Source organism: Petaurus breviceps, unplaced genomic scaffold (genome assembly GCF_028583685.1).
Source record: "Petaurus breviceps papuanus isolate PSGF00001 unplaced genomic scaffold, PetGlider_PUasm1.0 90743, whole genome shotgun sequence".
Lineage (NCBI taxonomy): Eukaryota > Metazoa > Chordata > Mammalia > Diprotodontia > Petauridae > Petaurus > Petaurus breviceps.
The window spans coordinates 4,478,866-4,498,082 of NW_027187332.1; positions in this window are offsets into that span (position 1 = coordinate 4,478,866).

A 19,217-nucleotide genomic window follows, 5' to 3' on the forward strand; every position below is an offset into this window, starting at 1 on the left:
TTATGTTATGCAATGCATGGGATCACACAATAAGAAAATATAAGTTTGAGAAAGGTGATACTGGATTCAAATATACACAAAAATGAAGAAAGTAGGATGTGAAGTTTGGAAGGCCAGAGTAAATAATTGTTATAAAAGTCCCTCTATATACAGCAAACTGTGGTAATGAAGGGAAGCAATTGCACAAATAGCTCAGGCAAACAAACTCTTTCTAGAAAAGAATAAGAGCTCTTTTCCCCCTTTCTAAATTATTTAGAGTGATTTGATAATTGCCTGACTGTCCATTTCACTTTGTTGTATAGCCTGAGCCCTAGGGCAGGTTACCTTACCAAGTCAGGTGAACTGACTTTGACAGAAGTTGGAGGAGGGTATCTTTCTGTAGTAGATTCCAATTCAACTGCAATTGCTCATTCATGAGACAAATCTCCTTCACTATCTCTATTGTTTATTTTGGTGTTATATTATTCTTACAACTTTTTTTGTGTTTGTGCCATTAAAAACCAACATATTATCTGCTTCCATCAAAAGTCTTCTATGTTCAGTTCAAGAAGTTTTCTTCATTGAAATTCATTACAATTTCTTCAGGTCATGCCAACTGACTAAAGGAATTAATTATTTTTGAACGTCTTATCTATTTCTTCACTATTCATCTTATCTTTTTGCAAGTTTAGGTACTTGGTTCTTGGTAAAGAGATGTTTGCTAGTATCAAAAAAGTGGCATGAGGAAGAACAAATGCCATTTTAATAGATATTTCATTTAACATTTTAATATATTTATTTTCAGTGTGATCTATTCCTGTCAAAAAGAAAGTAAAGAAAGTTATTACTGCTTTTGTTGTTTTTAACTGAAAAATAAATCTTTATATTTTCATGAAATACAATATTCTCTTTGTAAATGACAAAATGAAAGATTTCACTCCAAATATGTCCTGTGATAGGAGCACCTCTTTTTTATTACAGGGTATTAGGAGCCAACCATCTAGTTCAACGGGAATAAAACCAAGGCTTGTCATACCAATCACTTTTTGGCAATATCTTCCAAAACTGTTGATCAGATTGGTGTGTAGGAAGTTCCAAAAATAAATGTTTGTATTGAGAAGAAACTTGAATGGAAAAAATTCAGAGGAATGAAGAAAAGGGCACATTAAATCACATGAGAATGCAAAAATACTTATTTCAGTAGAGAGAAATAAGGAAGGGAGATGAGTATTGTTTAAACCTTACTCTAATCAGATTATTGGGCTCAAAAAAGGGGAAAATATATATATATATTCAGGTATGAAAATCAAAATTAACCTATCAGAAGTAGGAGAGGGAAAGGGAAAGTAAAGCTGTTGATGTGGATAGACAGGAGAGAAGAAGTAGTAGGGGAAAAGGGGAAAGATAATGGGCTGATTAAAAGGAGGGCAGAATAAGGGAAGTGTTGTTTAAATGCAAAAGTATAGGGGTGCTGTTGAGGGCTCTGAGGGCTCTGCCATGAGGTGCTCTGAGGGGTCTGCATCCTATGGGAACGAATCTAGCCTGGGTTCACTATCTCAGTTTGATTCTACACTTCCTGTTACTCATTCCTCATGCAAGAGAGGCTTGGAAAATTCTGTCCCTTCCTGAAATCCTGGCAACATGAGCAATATAGATAAAGTATTGAAATATGAGATAAGAAAGCAGAGAGTAGCCTCTGGAAAAGCTTCAAGTTAGGTGGCTCATGTTGCAAATATGTGAAATTTCCCATGAGAAAGTATGATGTAAAAGCTTTAGCTATAGAATATACAATTGCATCCTCAAATGTTTCTTTGGATTTTCTTGGCATGCCATAAATATATGAACACAATCTCTGCCTGGACCACAGACTCATTATTCACATTAATACTCTCACATTTCAGTTGGTGTTGTGAGTGCAGGACACAAGTAGTGAAATAGACAAAGGAGAAAAAAAATCATAAAGGGGGGTAGGATGAAGAGAAATACAGAGAAATCATAACTGTGAAGATGAATGGGATTAACTCTCCCAATAAAGCAGAAGTTGATAGTAGAGAGGATTAAAAACTGCTACAATATTTGATTTACAAGAAACACATTTTCTTCTACATGAAGTAGAGGGATACACACAGAGCAAAGTTAAAAAGGCTATAGTAGAATATATTATAGTTTAGTTAAAGTTAAAGAAAAGGCAGGGGTAGCAATCCTGATCTCAGACAAAGCAAATGCAAAATTATATATAGTTAAAAGAGATAAGGAAGGAATCTATATTCTTCTAAAAGGTACCAGAGAGGGGCGGCGCAGTAGCACAGTGAGTAAGAGCACCGGCTCCAGTGTCGGGATGACCTGGAGATCGAATCTGGCCTCAGACACTTAGCACCCACCCAGAAACACCTGGCCGTGTAACCTTGAGCAAGTTACTTAACCCCAATTGCTTAGGGGCGGCCAGGTGGCTCAGCAAGTAAGAGCACCGGCTCCAGTGTCGGGATGACCTGGGGATCAAATCCCGGCTCAGATACTTAGCACCACACCCAGAAATAACTGGCCGTGTAACCTTGAGCAAGTTACTTAACCTCGATTGCTTAAAAAAAAGGGGGGGGGGAGCAGGGTCAAAGTAGAAAATAGAATAAGTGGGGGGTGGGATAGGATGGAGGGAAATATAGTTATTCTTTCACAATATAACTACTATGGAAATGTTTTGTGTAACTCGACATGTAATACCAATATTGAATTGCTTATCTTCCCGGTGTGGATGAGTGAAGAGGGAACAAGGGAATCTGGAAATTAAAGTTTTAAAAACAAATGTTAAGAAAAAAATTGTTTTTTACATGCAATTGAGAAATAGGATTTACAGCTCCTGGGTATAGAAATCCATCTTGTACTAATATACAGTTAGAGGGGCTATGGGGGAGGAAATAAGAGAGAACAGATTGGGGTAAGATGTATTCAGTAGGCTCTCTATCTTGGGGTGAGGGTAGAGGAAAGATGGGGAGAATATTTGTGATTCAAAATCTTGTGGAAATGAATGTTGAAAACTAAAAATAAGTAAATAAAAACTTTAAAATTTTAGATTTAACAATAAGAGAAGGAAAAGAAATTGATGAATTAGAATAATCAGTGAGGAAAGAAAACTTTCCCTTTCTGTAGATGATGTGGTATATACTTAAAGAATCCTAGACAGCCAATTAAAAAAAAAACTAGCACTAACAACTTTTAACAAAGTTCAAAGACATAAAATAAATCCACATAAATTATGATCATTTTATATAGTAGTAGCAAAGCCCAATAGCAAGAGATAGAAAGAGTAATTCTATTTAACATAATTGAAGATTATGTACTATTTTGAGTGTTTATCTGCCGGGACAAACTCAGCGACTGGATGATCATAATTGCAAGACACTGCTCATACAAATCATTAGATCTAAAAATTGGAAAAAATTCAAAAAATTTCTCATGGCTAGGCCAAGGTTATATATTACAAATGAGAATTATAGCTAAATGATTTTACTTATTCAATGTCATACAACTCAAACTACCAAAAAATATTTTACAGAACTTGAAAAAATAACCACATTCATCTAGAAGAACAAAATGTCCAAAATATCATGGGAATTAATGAAACTAAATGCTAGGGAAGGTGGTCTAGCCTTGCAAGATCTTAAATTGTATTTTAAATCAGCGACCATAGAAACTACTTGGTACTGGATAAGAAATAGGGTGGTGGAAGAGTGGAATTAGTTAGATACACAAGATACAGTCATCAATGGCAATAGTAATTTATGGTTTTATAAACCCACGGATTCCAGTTTCCATTATTTGACAAAATCGCTCAGAAAACAGGAAAATAGCATTTCAGAAATTGGGCATGGCCCAATATTTTATACCATATATCAAAATAAAGTCAAAGTGAGTTCATGATTTACATATAAAGTCTGATATTATAAGCAAACTGCGAGAGCAAGGAATAGTTTACCTTTCAGAATTATGGTTGGAATTTGTGATTAAATAAGCTATAGTGAACCTGATGAAGTACAATATGGATAATTTTGATTACATTAAATTGAAAATGTTTTTTGCACTAACAGTGCCAATGCAACCAAGATTAGGAGGGAAGCAGAAAATTGGGAAATATGTTTTACAGCCAGTACTTCAAATAAAGGCGTCATTTCTAAACTATAAAAATAACTGAGTCCAATTTATAAGAATACAAGCCCTTCCCTAATGGTTCAATGGTCAAAGGATATGAATAGGCTGTTTTAAGAAGAAAATAAAGGTATCTATAATCACATGGAAAAATGCTTTAAATGATTATTGAGTAGAGAAATACAAATCAAAACAGCTCTTAGGTACCCCATCACACCTATCAGATTAGCTAATATAACAAATGAAGAAAATAATAAATGTTGGAGAAGATGTGGGAAAATTGAAACACTAATTCATTGTTGGTGGAGATGTGAACTGATCCAACCATTCCAGAGAGCAATTTGGAACTATGCACAAAGGGCTATAAAATGTCGATACCCTTTAACCTAGCCATAGCACTTCTAGGGCTGTATCCCAAAGCTTTCTTAAAAATGGGAAAAGGACCCACATGTACAAAAATATTTATAGCAGCTCTTTTTGTGTTGGCCAAGAACTGGAAACTGAGGAGAAGCCCAACAATTGTGGAATGACTGAACAAGTTTTGGTATATGAATGTGAAAGAATACTATTGTGTTCTAGTTCCACTTCAGAAAAACCTGGACTTATATGAAACAATGCTGAGTGAAATGAGCAGAACCAGGAACACATTGTACACAATAACAGTCACATTGTGTGATGATTGACTTTGATAGACATAGTTCTTCTCCACAATGTAAGGATGGAAAACAACTCCAAAAGGCTCATGATAGAAAATCCCATTCAAATCCAAAGAAAGAATTACTAAGGCTTAATGCAGAGCAAAGCAGAATATTTTCTTTATTTATTTGTTTCATTTTGTGTTTTTTTCTCATGGTTTCTCCCATTCTTTCTCATTCTTCTGTACAACATGAGTAATATGAAAACATTTTAATAAGAATGTATATGTAAAGCTTATATCAGATTACATGCCATCTTGGTGAGTGGGAAGGGGAAGAAGGGGGACAAAATATAAAATTTATAAAAATGAATGTTGAAACCTAAAAATAAATGAAGTAACTTATTAAAAAAAGCGGGAACTTGCCTAAACTCTCCCCCAAACCCCTCTAATACCTTTAAAATAGACTCTAAAGGAATTATAGTGCTGCAGAGCCAACAAAACAATGGAGTAAAATAAATTTCTAGCCTAAGACAACTTGGAAGGCTGGAAGAAAATGTCAGTCACACTTTAATGAGAGTAGGGCACAATCCAGCACAGGTCATGTCAGCACAGCCCCGACCTCACCCAGAAATAAAATAAAACAAAAAACAAATCAACAAAACAAAGCCAAAAGAATGAAAAAAAGAAGACTGTGAAATACCTCATTGGAAAAATTAACTGACCTAGAAAATAGACCTGGGAGAGATATTTTAAAATTATTAGACTACCTGAAAGCCATGATAAAAAAGAGCCTAGACAGCATCCCTTAAGATAATATTAAGTAAAATGCTCCTGATATTCTAAAACTAGAGGGCAGAATAGAAATGTGAAGACTATACAAATCACCTCTTGAAAGAGAACTCAAATGAAAATGGCCCAGAACATTATACACAGGTCAAGAAGAAAATATTGCAAGGAACTAGAAAGAATCATTGCAAGTACTTTAGAGTCATAGTCAAGATAGCACAAGATTTAATAGCTTCTATCTTAAAGAATTGGAGTCGTTAAATAGGCCATTATTGTGGGCAACCAAGAATAACCTCTCCAGAAAAACTGAATTTCAGGCATTCTTGATGAAATGACCAGAACTGATTATGAAATTTGACTCCAAATATGATATTCAAGAGTATAAAAAGGTAAGCAGGGAAGGGGAATCATAAGTAAATTAATATGGTCAAAATACTTACATTCCTATATGAGAAGATTAAATTTTTAACTCATAAGACCTTTATCATTATTAGAGCACTTAGAAGGTACCTATATAACCAGAAGACACAAATTTGAGTTGAATATGAAGGAATGATAAAAAGTCAATTAAATTAAGGGGCAAGAGAGGATTGTATTGTGCAAAAAAAAGCAATAGGCAGAATGGGATAAATTGTCTCACATACAAGAGGCGAGAAAAAGCTTTTGCAGTTGAGGAGAAGAGGGGTGGACATGATGAGGGATAAGTAAACCTTACTCTTAATAGAACTGACTGAAAGAGAAAATAACATACACACTTATTTGGGTATAGAAATCTATCTTGCCTACCCTACAGAAAAGTAGCATATGAAGGGGATAAGGGAACAAATAGTGATATAAGGGAGGGCAGATTGTTGGAGGGTATAGTCAGAAGCAAATCACTTTGGAATAGTGGTAGTGTGAAAAGAGAGACAGAATAGAATAAATGGGGGGGAATAATTTGGAAAGAAATAAAGTAAGCGATAGTAACTATGAAAAAATGAAGCAATTTTCTCTGATAAAGGCCTCATTTCTCAAACATATAGAGAACTGAGGTAAATTTATAAAATAACAGTCATTCCCCAATTGATCAAAAGATATGATCAGTTTTTAGATGATGTGATCATACCTATCTATAGTCATATAAAAAAAAAAAAACAGCCTTAACCCACCACTGATTGAAAAAATGCAAACTAAAACAATTCTTATGTACCACCTCATACAAATTAGATTGCCTAATAGGACAGAAAAGTTATGTGACAAATGTTGGGAAAAAATGAGACTTTAATGCACTTTGGTGGACTTTTAATCTGATTGTACCATTCTGTTGAGTAATTTTAAGTTATGCCCAAAGGGTTATAAAATTTTTCATACTTTTTAACCTAGCAATACCACTAATAGGTTGATATCGCAAAATATATTAAATAAAAAAGGAAAAGTATCTACTTGTACAAAAATATTTATAACAGTTCTTTTCTGGCGGTAAAGAATTAGAAGTCATGGGAAGGCTAGGTGGTGCAGTGAATAGAGAACTGATCATGGAATCCGGAGGACCTGAGTTCAAATACGGCCTCAGACAATTAACACATAGTAGTCATATGACCTTGGGCAAGTCACTTAATTCCAATTGCCCTGCCTCCCCCCCCCAAAAAAAAAGAAGCAAAAAAAAAATTAGAACTTGAGGGCATGCCCATCAATTGGTGAATGGTTGAACAAGATGCGGTATGTGATTATAATGGCATATTATCATACTAAAGGAAATGAGTAGCAGGTTTCTCTCAGAAAAAAAAAAACCTGGAAAGACTTGCATGGGCTAATACAAAGAAAAATATACATGTACAAAGTAACAATATTGCAAATTGATAACTTGAGATTGACTTCACTATTCTTAGCAGTATAATGACTTAAGACAATTCAGAAGAACTTATGTTGAGGAATACTATCCATCCACAAATAACTGGTGGTGTCTGGATATAGATTGAAAAATACTTTTTTTAAACTTTATTTTTCTTGAGTTTTTTTTCTTATCCATGCTTTAACAATGTGACTTTTATGGATATGCTTTGTATGACTACACATGTATAACCTACATCAAATTGCTTGCCTTCTCAATAAAAGCCATTAGGAAAGGGAAAAAGAGAATTTGGAACATTTTTTAAAATGAATGTTAAAAATTGTTTTTTACTTGTTACTGGGGAAAAACAAATTACTAAATAAAAGCTTAAAAAAGAAATAAAAAAATGATGTTTTCCTTTCTAGGACTAGTCACAAAAGAGGCAAATCATATTCAGATGGTGGTTGTTTTGTATATATTTAGAATTATACAAACGATTTTATTTAAGGAATTATCAGCCATATGCTATTCATATTGTCAGATAAGTTCAACCATTCTTCCCTTTGTCATTTGTCCTTTAAAGATGTACCATATTGACAGAGAAAAACAAAAATTTATCATAATTAGCAACTATAATATAATAGTCAGTATGCCACATCTTGGATATAAATATGCTGTTTCCTTAAATAACCCCTTCACATTTGCAGGCTGCTTCAAGAAATGAAAAAAAAAATAGTCATATTTGTTCTCCAGCCAGACTTTTACAGAAATTAGCATGTCTTATTTTACAAACTTTTGGGACCTTTGTGCAACTTCCATAGAAATAAGATGGCCACTTTGTAAACTAATCGGTCAAGTGTGAGATAAATGACAATAATATTTCCTTCATAATTACTTGGAATAGAAACAGAAAGATATTAGACTTCCATTGGTCAGGGATTTCAGTCGTGTCTGACTGTGACCCTCTTCGGTATTCTCTTGACAAAGATGGTGAAGCAGTGTAATATTTCCTTCTCTAGCTCAATTTACAGATAAGGATATGAAGCAACTAGAGTGAAATGAATTGTCCAGGGGTCACAGCTAGTAAATTCCTGATACCGAATTTGAACTCAAAAAGATGAGTAGGCCTAACTTCAGGTCTAGCACTTTATTTACTGTGTCAGTAGCTGCTGCACTAGAGACATATAACACAAAAATACTGCCTTCTGTGTCATTTTTTGACCTTGTTACCAAATATTAACTCTGACTAAGAACTTCTGAGGGGGATTAAATTTGGCGCAGCACCAACAGACAAGCCATAACAAAAGCAAGATATATTTTAATCAGGTAGAGGGGGGTAGTGTCAGTAGGATGTGCCCAAGACTACTAGTACATGATTTTTTTATTATTATTATGTGTATGCTATATACAAAAGGACACTATATTTAGCTATATCTGGCCTTTATATAATTAATTAGTGCTTGAGAGGAAAATTAACTACCATGGCCTGGATCAATAAGTGAATCACAGTTGTGCCCACAGTTTTCAAGTTATATATACTCAAGTATGCATTTTAATGAAAGGTTCTTTAGTGTAGTTTTTAAAATTTTAATGAGACAAAAGTATTTTTAAAGGCTATGAGCATTATTTTTTTTAATGATAAAGGTGCATGTCTTCTTTTCAATCCATTCAAATAAAAGAAATATTTGCAATATTCCATGATGTTTTCTTAACATTAAGGGGTAAAAAAGTCACAAATGTCTAGTATTTACTCTTCCAATCTTGAATGCCATTAGACTTGAGGAAATTTAAACTGAGTGATTCGTAGTAGGTTTTTTTCAATATCTCTGAATTCTATAATTGATAGCGAGGGTTATGTTACACAGTTGCAGTCAACCTGATTCCCTGCACCACTATAAATTTGACAAACTTAGCAATACCTTTTGATGTTAGCAAGATAAAGTATTTATGAATTGATGGTATTTATATTCACCCTGTAACATAGCCTAATTATATATGTTGAATATAAAGCTAAATTTAATGATCCATAATATAGAAGGATGCTGTGTTTGGTAAAGGATTACAGCAAAACATCGTACTTCAAGCATACATTTTTACATTTGAAAACTTTTTCAATTTAATGTCAAACAGCGTTATGAGACATAGATCTAGGATATTTCTATAGTTTTCATTCTTTCTCTAAAATGAGACTGAACCTGTATGTATGCACAGTTTTAAAAAGAACACCATAATTATTTATGAATGGTTTTGGAAATTTATATCTTCACTATTATAAATCTATGACATTTAACACTTTGCCCATGTGATCCAGGAATTTGAGAGTATTTTCTTCCCTTTGTATCCTGGGCGGCGTTAATAATGTGCCTTCCAAGTGACGAATATATAGAGAGAGTTACAAATAGCTGTTTAATGGTTGCATACCTAAAATGTGAATTACCCTCAAGTAAAATATGGGCATTGCTAACTCAGTGCAATTTTCCACAGTATCTTTCACACTTTCCCTCACTGTTGCAAGAGAAAGCTTCATTTATTTTTCTTTTTTGCTCACAACTCTCATGAGAAATTATTGTGGCCAAATGATTGAAAGTTAGATGTATGTCTCCCCTTCTCTTATTTAGTACCGTTTCAACACTTTCATATCCATTTTAATATTTTCTAACAAGCAGATAGCCAAGCATAATTTCTCTTTTTAAATTAAATTTTATGTTTACTTTTAGATAACATAATTCATTTCCACAAGATTTTGAGTTACAAATTTTCTCACCATCTTGCCTCTACCCACCACCCGAAAACAGAGATCCCAGTGAATACCCTATCCCCCAAATCTGCTCTCTCCTATATCCTCCCCTATTCCCCCTCTGACTTTTCAGTAGGCCAAGGTGGATCTTTATACGCCAGGGCCTGTATATCTTATTTCCCAGTTGCATGTAAAAAATTAATTTTTTAAACATTTGATTTTAAAACTTTGAATTCTAGTTTCTTTCCATTCTTCCCTTGTCACCCACCCTTACTGCAAGATAAGCAATTCAATATAGGTTGTTCATATGTAGCTATGCAAAACATTTCTATAATGGATATATTGGAAAATACAGTCATGTCCCTCCATACTATACCACCCCCAGTTGTTCTATTCTCTACTTTGACCTTGTCCCCTTTCAAAAGTGTGTGCTTCCAAATTCCCTCCCTCTCAACCTGCCCTCCCTTCCATTATACCACCTCTCATCCCTTTCCCCCCTGCTCTCCTGTAAGGCAAAATAGCCTATTTAACATTATGTCAGTCCCTCCCTAATGTAAATCCAATGAAAATAATTTTGACCCATTCCCTTTTGCTTTTCTGTTCTGACCCTCCATTGTAACAGTTATCCCTTGCCCCTTCTATATGGGTTAATTTACCCCTATTCTGTCTCTCCCCATCTCCTCTCATTATATTCCTCTGTCACCTCTTAATTTCACCTTTTAAGTATCATCTTTTCCTAGTCCATTGGTCCTGTGCCCTCTGTCTATGTATACATCTACACATATATACACACACTTACATATGTATTCATACTCCCATATACCCTTCTATATAGACATAAACACATACCCACATTTTTATTCCCTTCAACTATTTTCACAATGTGAAAAGATTCATTAGTCACAATTATTGGTTGTCCATATAGGAATGTAAAATATTTCAACTTTGATAAGTTCCTTATGATTTCTTTTCCTTGTTTAACTTTTCATGCTTTACTTCCTTCTTGTATCTAAATGTCAAATTTTGTATTCAACTCTGGTTCTTTTATCATGAATGCTTGAAAGTCCTCTATTCCATTGAATGAGCATATTTTACCCTGAAACATGATACTCCAATTTACTGGCTAGGTGATTCTTGGTTTTAATTCCATCTAAGTTAACTTCTGGAATATCATATTCTAAGCCCTTTAATCGCTCAGAGTAGAAGCTGCCACATCCTGTGTTATCCTTATTGTGTTTACACAGTATTCAAACTGTTTCTTCTTGGCTGCTTGAAATATTTTCTTCTTGAACTGGCTACACTGGAAACTGGCTATAACATTCCTAGGAGTTTTCTTTTTTGGTATCTTATTCAGAAGGTGATTGGTGGATTCTTTCAACCTCTATTTTTCCCTCTGGTTCCAAAACATCAGGGCAGTTTTCCTTGAGAATTTGTTGAAGGATAATTTCTAGTTTCTTTTTTGATCATGGCTTTCATATAGTTCAATAATTTTTAAATTATCTCTTTATTATTATATATTATCTATTTTTCCAGATCTATTTTACAATGAGATATTTGACATTGCTTTGTCTTTTTTTCATTTGTTTGGATCTGTTTAATAGTATTTTGATTTCTCATAAAGTCACTAGCTTCCATTTGCTCCAATCTAATTCTGAAGGTGAGGTTTTGAGATTCTTTTTCCATCCAAAATAAAATTTGTTTATTTTAAAGCATCCTTCTCCTCATGGGCTTTTTGTACTTCTGTTGCTATTTGAATAAGTCTATTTTTAAGATGATATTTTCTTCAGTCAAGTTGTTCTCTCTCTTTTCATAATTTTCTTGCATAATTCTCATTTCTCTTGACAATTTTTCTCCATTTCTCTTATTTGGTTTTCAAAGTCCTTCTTAAGCTCCTCTATGGCCTGTAACCAGTTCATAATTTTCTTGGAAGTTTTTGGTGTAGGAATTCTAACTTCATTTTCTTCCTCCTGATACACATTTTTATCCTTTTTGTCCCCCAAAAAGGAATCCAAGTTGGATTTCTGTGCTTGCTTTGTTTCCTTTGCTTGGCCATGTTTCCACTCAATTACTTGACTTTTTAGATGTTTGCTACTTTAGAATTCTATTTCCAGCGAAGAGAGCTTTGTCCCAAATTACTGGTGTTTTCTCAGGTTCTGGAGCTATTAGTTGCCTGTCCTCTCTGAAGCCTCCGCATGCTCTGGCACCTGGTTACCCACCCCATGTCCTCCACCCTAGATAGCAATCCAAATCCAATCAGGTTAAAGCAAGAGTGATTACCCCTTAGAATATTTGCTTGTTTCCCCTGCAATCTGCAGTCTAGGAGCTCTGAACAAGCCATTTGACGGCAGTTCATCATGTCTTAGCCTCTTCTCCCTCCAGGGGCAGAGGCTGGACCGCACTCTCAGACACCCGGTTCCCAAAGTCCACTGACCTCCCACTTTGTCCTTGGCATTTATAGGTTGATAATTTTGGAAATCACCACAGCTGCTGGTGATCTGCTCTCCCCAAGTCCCTCTAGCCATGGCTGGTCAGGTCACGCTGGGGCTAAAACTGCTGGCTCATTGAGGGGCTGAGTTCTGCTCCCAGTGTATTGCAATGGACTCCTTCTGCCGGCCTGCTGGGCTGTGTTCAGCAGGAGGTTTGTTTCTCTCTGTCACTTTGTGCATTCTGTAGCAGTAAAGTTTATTTACAGTCATTATTTATAGGTATTTGAGGTGGTTATGGGGGGAGTGCAAGGAGTTTTCTGGCTTCTATGTTGCCATCATGGCTCTTCTCCTCCCCTCTCCCAAGAATAATTTCAGCTTAATTGTTTTATTTTATTTTTTTATTTTATCTCACCAATGCATTGTGTTTACCACACTTTATTTGCCTGTAGTTACTACCATTTCCTCAGGACATTTTAAATTTCTGCTCCTTTGGTTCAATTCTATTTGTCCATTTACTGTTTCTCCTTTTGTCTTCACTTTCTTCTTTTCATACTGTTCTAGTTTTTTTTTTTTTTTCTGCTCAAATTGCTTTTGCCCCTTAAACCACTCCTTCACTTCTCCTCGTTTTTCCATAAGCATGCAGAATGGGATTGAGACCATACTATTTTATCTCTAGTGCCTTAAACAAGTAAACAAACATTTTATTGAATCAAACAATGATAACTGCATGTGAACAAGGCCTGTATACGTCCTAAAATCAATCAAAGCCATTTTCAGAGATAATTGGTTATTACATTGTACATAAGAGTAGGAAGTTATCTCAGAAGAATGGAGGTTTGGGGGTGGCAGAGAAAGTCTTATTGGACAGTTTGGAACAAACATATTGTTTCTATCATATATTTAAAGAGCAAATAGAAGATAGAGCTTTGCAAAGCATAAGGAAAACAATTGGTTTTATAATTATCTCAGAGAAGACTAAGGAGGAAGGAAGTCCTGAGAAATGATTAACTCTCCAACCCTTCATACTTAGCTATCCACAGACACTCTAATATAATCTTCTGTTTAGGTATCCAAATATTTCCAGCAAATTTAATTTTCTTACACTCACAAAGATGCAAAAGTTAACTAGATCAATATAAATATAAATTTAGACAGAGAATTCAAACTCTAAGTGAGAGATTTTCTTTTTTCTTTCTTCTTTTTTTTTTGGAGGACAACTGGGGTAAGTGACTTGCCCAAAGACACATGGCTAGTAAGTGTTTCAAGTGTCAGAGGCCAGATTTGAACTAAAATCCTCCTGGCACCAAAGCCAGTGCTCTGTGCCAGTGTGCTACTCTGCCACCTAGCCACCCCAAGATTTTCTTATCTAGGGGCTGGAAGTGATTGTGACTAAAATTAGAAATATTAATTTAAAACAAGTTACCTTGGAAAAAAATGAAAATCAATCATTTTTTTTCATCACATGATCAGATTGAAATGGAATCAATACTCCCTGTTAACAATGACATCAAAATGCTAACTGTAGCTGCCAAGTTACAGTTCAGTTATGAGTTTTGGTATGAGTTTTCTGATAGACTGGTACTATAGCCAAGTTACCTATATCTCTGGCACCATGAGATAAGCAAGTTCAATTATGGTTCTGAGTGGATCAAAGAAGTTATATGGTACTTATAGGAATAACTTTTGACCATAAGCATTTTTGTTTCCTGTAATTTTACAAAATGCTTGTATACATCAAAAACTGGGTGAATACTCACATGAACTGTGAAGATATTTTCCTGGCCAGTTTTATAGGGAAAGCTGTCATTAAGGTGATGCCATGTGAAAAAAAATCAAATATCCTGAGTACACAGCCATCAATGAGTGATTTATGGTCCACAAATATATGCTTAAGAAATCTAAATGCATCAACAAATTGCCTTAGTCTTTGGGACCATGCATCTCAAAGTGGTAAAACACTGAGATGATCAAGTCTTGTATAAAGATGAGTTTCTTGAAAAATTTAAGAAATTCCTCAACATTGTCAACATATGAAAGATGCCACTACTGAAAGGCCAAGTGTAAAAAAAAAATCAGGAAATTCAAGACTCCACCAAGCCATCATATTGTACCTGTAGCAAGGGCTATCAAGAATGACTTGGAATTTTTCCGAGTATCACATTATAGTAATATAGTTTGAACCTTTTGCAAGAGCAGAGAACCAGAAAGTAGGGCTAAGAATATAGATTGTATATTGTTTAATCTAACATGTATTATGGTCTCTAGTGAAACTATTTGAAAATGCAAAATGGATGGATAAGTCCAGCACTTATATTTGCTGCAGACTGAAACTCCAGGACTTCTGACTTGTGATTGCCTGTCTGTTCTAATCTTGACATATTGAAGATAATCCTTGCCTACAGTTTTAGGTTACAGAAACCATGGGGAAAACACCCACATCTCACATTTATAATTTTTTTTTTTCCCAAATCAGTAGGCTCTTTGCGAGAGAGAGGAACCCTAATGGGATCAAAATAAAACGAAGATCATGATTTTTGGATGACACGTTGGCTGTAACTTCTTGCATAATACATTGGTTGGGAGAATAAATTCAAGAAGAGGGGCTGTAATCCCAAGCACAGCAGCTTTTTGTCATGATCATAAATATAGTAAAGTCACTATTTATTCAAAAATAAACTAAAGCAAAACATTAATCAAAACAAAAGTACAGGATTCACAATCTTATAACAACTTATCACTAAAGTGGCCACATATTTATAAGCAAAAATATCATTCAGTAAGTCCTTTACTCAGTTATCCTGAAGGATATACAGGGGAGGGGTGGCCAGGTGGCACAGTGAGTACGAGTGCCGGCCCTGGCATAGGGACACCCAGGATTGGTTACAGCCTTAGATATTTGGCATTCACACAAAATAACTGGCCCTGTAACTTTGATCAAGTTACTTAAGCCCAATTGCTTTAAAAAAAAAGGAGATAAAAGGGATCTTTATCTGCTTAAGGGATACAAGGTACAAAGGTCATCAATCTCTAGTTCATGTTATCAATCTTTCAGTCAAAAGGACTTCTTTCCTTTTAATTGGAGATTAGTTTCCAATCATCCTTAACTGAATCATCCATAAGGGGTACAAGGTACTAAGCACAAAGTTCTCCCACCCCTACATCAAAGTAAATCATGATCTTGTCAGTCAGCACTAAGTACTCAAGGGGAGGTTTTTGTTTTTGTTTTTGTTTTCATCTTGGCTCAAGGCTGGCTCCCGATTCAATGGTTCCATCTTTTTCCTGAATTCAAACAACCATCACCTGGATTCACAGGTAGGCAGCTCTCAGCTATTTGTCTAGCTCTTCATCTCTTTCGTTCTCCAGTTTGTCATCTAGTTCCCATTCCATATTGAAGTGCACAGTGTCCAGTCCACCTCAAGTCCTTTGAAGTTTCTGTTTTTGGGAATACAAAGTTTAACAGAGTCAAAACAACATTTATACTCATTGTGTGCACCATCATCAATTCACTATCTACCTGGGAAATCAACACAGCCCCACAAACAAGGTCTGAGAAGTCAACACCAAACATCACCATAGAAATCAGCACAGACCCACAAACAAAGTCCAAGAAGTCAACACAAATCATTGGCATAGTCCAGGGCCTCTGAAACCCTCTTCCAGAATTATGTAAAGAGAAAACAAGAAAAACCTCTAGGGCTTCGAGTAAGATCCCAGAGCTTCTGTACAAAGTATCACAAACACAAATAAAAACAGACAGAACAGACAAACAGAGTGCTGGCCACCACAAGGGCTCTCCTTTGTTCCACTCTGCTTCTCCTTCCTGTCCCACCCTTCCTGTTTCGTCACCAAGTTCCTCCCTCCTTCACATCACAAGGGGAACAAATGAGGTCCTAAATATTTAGCTGAAACAAGGTGCTGAGTACTTCTTTGCTTGCCATTACAGGGGCTTGGAGTCCCTTTTGTATCATGTGTCATCATTTCTTCTTCTAGACTTTTAATACAATTTTTAATCTTTACAAAATAAAATCCAATGCCTAAAACCAAAGAAAAGGAAAAAAAGTGGATCTCAGGGGTACCAAAGCACAAAAATTAGCTAAATATAGGACCAGGGTTTTAGTCTTTTCTTTCTTCAAATTGATTCTCTGCCTTTGCATCTTATCGCATATCTTTTACCTCAATCACTTAAATTTCTCTTCATCATATTAAAATATCAGAATTCTTGACCAATCTCAGTTGAATGTGCCCCAAATGCTTATTATATCTTCTCTTTTTTCTGCATTGAGTCTTCTTTTATTGATTCAGTTTTAGACAGGTGATCAGGCTCTGAAGACCTGAGCCAAATAGTCCAAGTTAACAAGAGGATCACTGAAAACAGATTGTTATTTCTATCATTTTCAGTGAGGAAATGGGGTGTGGGGGAGCATGTCTTTCCAGTTACTAGATTGTTATATTCAGTGTTTGGAGTACTCTTGCACTGTTATTACAGTAGGAAAAAAAACATTTTAGTAATAAGAAGCTTGGTTGATAGGCATAGAATAAAAAAAAGAGGAGTGTTGTATTGGGTAGGACATTTGGACCACCTGTATATTGTATAAATAACATAGTGTATACATTTCTAGTCAGATTCCCTTGAAAACCAATTATAATAACCTTTCTCTTAACTCGTAGGGAAGAACATTTTTGAATCATATGTCCTTTCCTTTGAATTTCTCTTCTAAGGACAATTTGAATTGATAGAGTAATAAGACTTAGAGATAAAGGGTTGTAATAGATCATCTGCATTGGTAATCATTTTCCAAATGAAGAATCTGAGAATCATTTCTTCACAACTATCTCCTTACTTCAGTCACAACTGATTTTGGCCTTAGTTTCATTTTTATTTTGAGTACTGTTGGATAGAATTTTGGTGTCCAGACACTCTATCTCATTAGCAATCCAATTGTACACCTCTTGGGTGAATTCCTTCTTCATCTAATCACACTAATTCATTTTATGTTGATTTCCATTAAGTTGAGTTTCAGAGGGTGATTTTTTTTTCCTTCCAATTCTGGTGGTATACTTATTCAGAGTTCCCCTTTATGCATTGATTGTAATAGTCTATCAAGAATTATAGCTGTTAAGAGAAATAGCCGCTTAGTCCAGGCTTGGTACACAACATTTCCATACACCAGAATACAAATATACCTCTTTAGAAGTAGCATGGTGATCAGGGTCAGAAGAAGTATAAAATTCAGTTAGTATTAATGGGATTCATCTCTGCATTACTTGTAGACTTTGAAAATTCCTAGACACATAGAAAGCCTCTTTCAGAACTTAGAACTACTAGACAAATAAAGGGGTGACTGGTTAGAGCAGAAACATTACCAATCAACCCAGTCAACAAATTGTGGAACAGAAGGAGGAATAGTGCACCTTTCTCAATTCAAAGGGGAGGAGCATACTAACAATGAAGATAATTTGAGGTCTTTTACTGTTTTAGTCCCTGCACTATAGGAATTCATATAATATTCTTTATACCTATTATAAATAGATCTTTGGAGTCCAGGTAAGATTTTACAGTGACATTCTTTATTTAAAAATTCTAGGTGATTATCAAGGACTCAGGATGCATTTCCTTCCTCTAACATCATTCCCACCATGCCAAATGATTTCTTTTAAGTCTTTAAATGCTAGAAGAAATGGGGGATGATTTCAAACCATTCTTATTGTGTCTTGGAAGAAAGACAAAAGAAGGGGAAATAATTAGAAATGATCTATCTCTTCATGGAGGAAAAAAGAAAACTGTTTTAGGTCAGATCTAGGTATAGGGCAGGAAGAAAGGGAAAACACTGAGGGAACAAAACAGAATTATACTAATATTCAATTTCTTTATATTTAATTTGTCATTTGATTCATTTTATCTACTGAAAGATGAAGTGGGCTTTTCCTTCTCATATTCTAATTCTTTATTTTTCCTTTTTTACCCAAAATTCAAGTTTTACTTTTTCCACTTGTTCCAGTTTCTAAGGGGAAAATAATCTTACACAAAGTAAGACAAATCAAATTTTTATTTTGATTGGGTGGAGAGAGTGAGATGGGTACCCTGCCCTGAAATACTGAGGAACTTAAATTTTAAGGAAAAGTGTGTTCCTCATTACCCATACTAAAGTAAAGGAATATTATGTCCCCTTTATTTTTCTCAAGGTCAAAAAAGTATATGGAGAAACAAGTCTCTCCTTTCATTTTTATCAGTCCCATCAAATGATTAACTTTTTTTCATACTTCAATTGCAAAAAGAAGCAACAGTTCAGCTTAGGCAGCAGGGAAAGTAAAACTCCCTTTTACATAGACACTCTGACATCATAGATATACAACTTGGGAACCCCATAGTTCATCCTGGGTAAATAAAGACAGAATGGTTATAACAAGCTGTAACCCAGTGTCAGCTTTCTCAATTTTTCTGTTCTTTTGGGTGTTGGAGGTGGGGGGAAGGAGTGCACCAGTTAAATATAAAAGAAACAGGAACATACAGAGAGCCCTTGACCCTCAGGCAAATTTGTGGAGAAGTGTCTCATAATTCAATTATAACTTTATCTCAAATAGTTGAACTTCTTTAAATATTTCCAGCAGGATTTGGTGCTCATTTTGCCACAAATTTGCTGTTTTAAAAGTGTATAAAAATCCATGACTGCTGCTGTCAGAAATTGTCCTTTGTTACTGTTT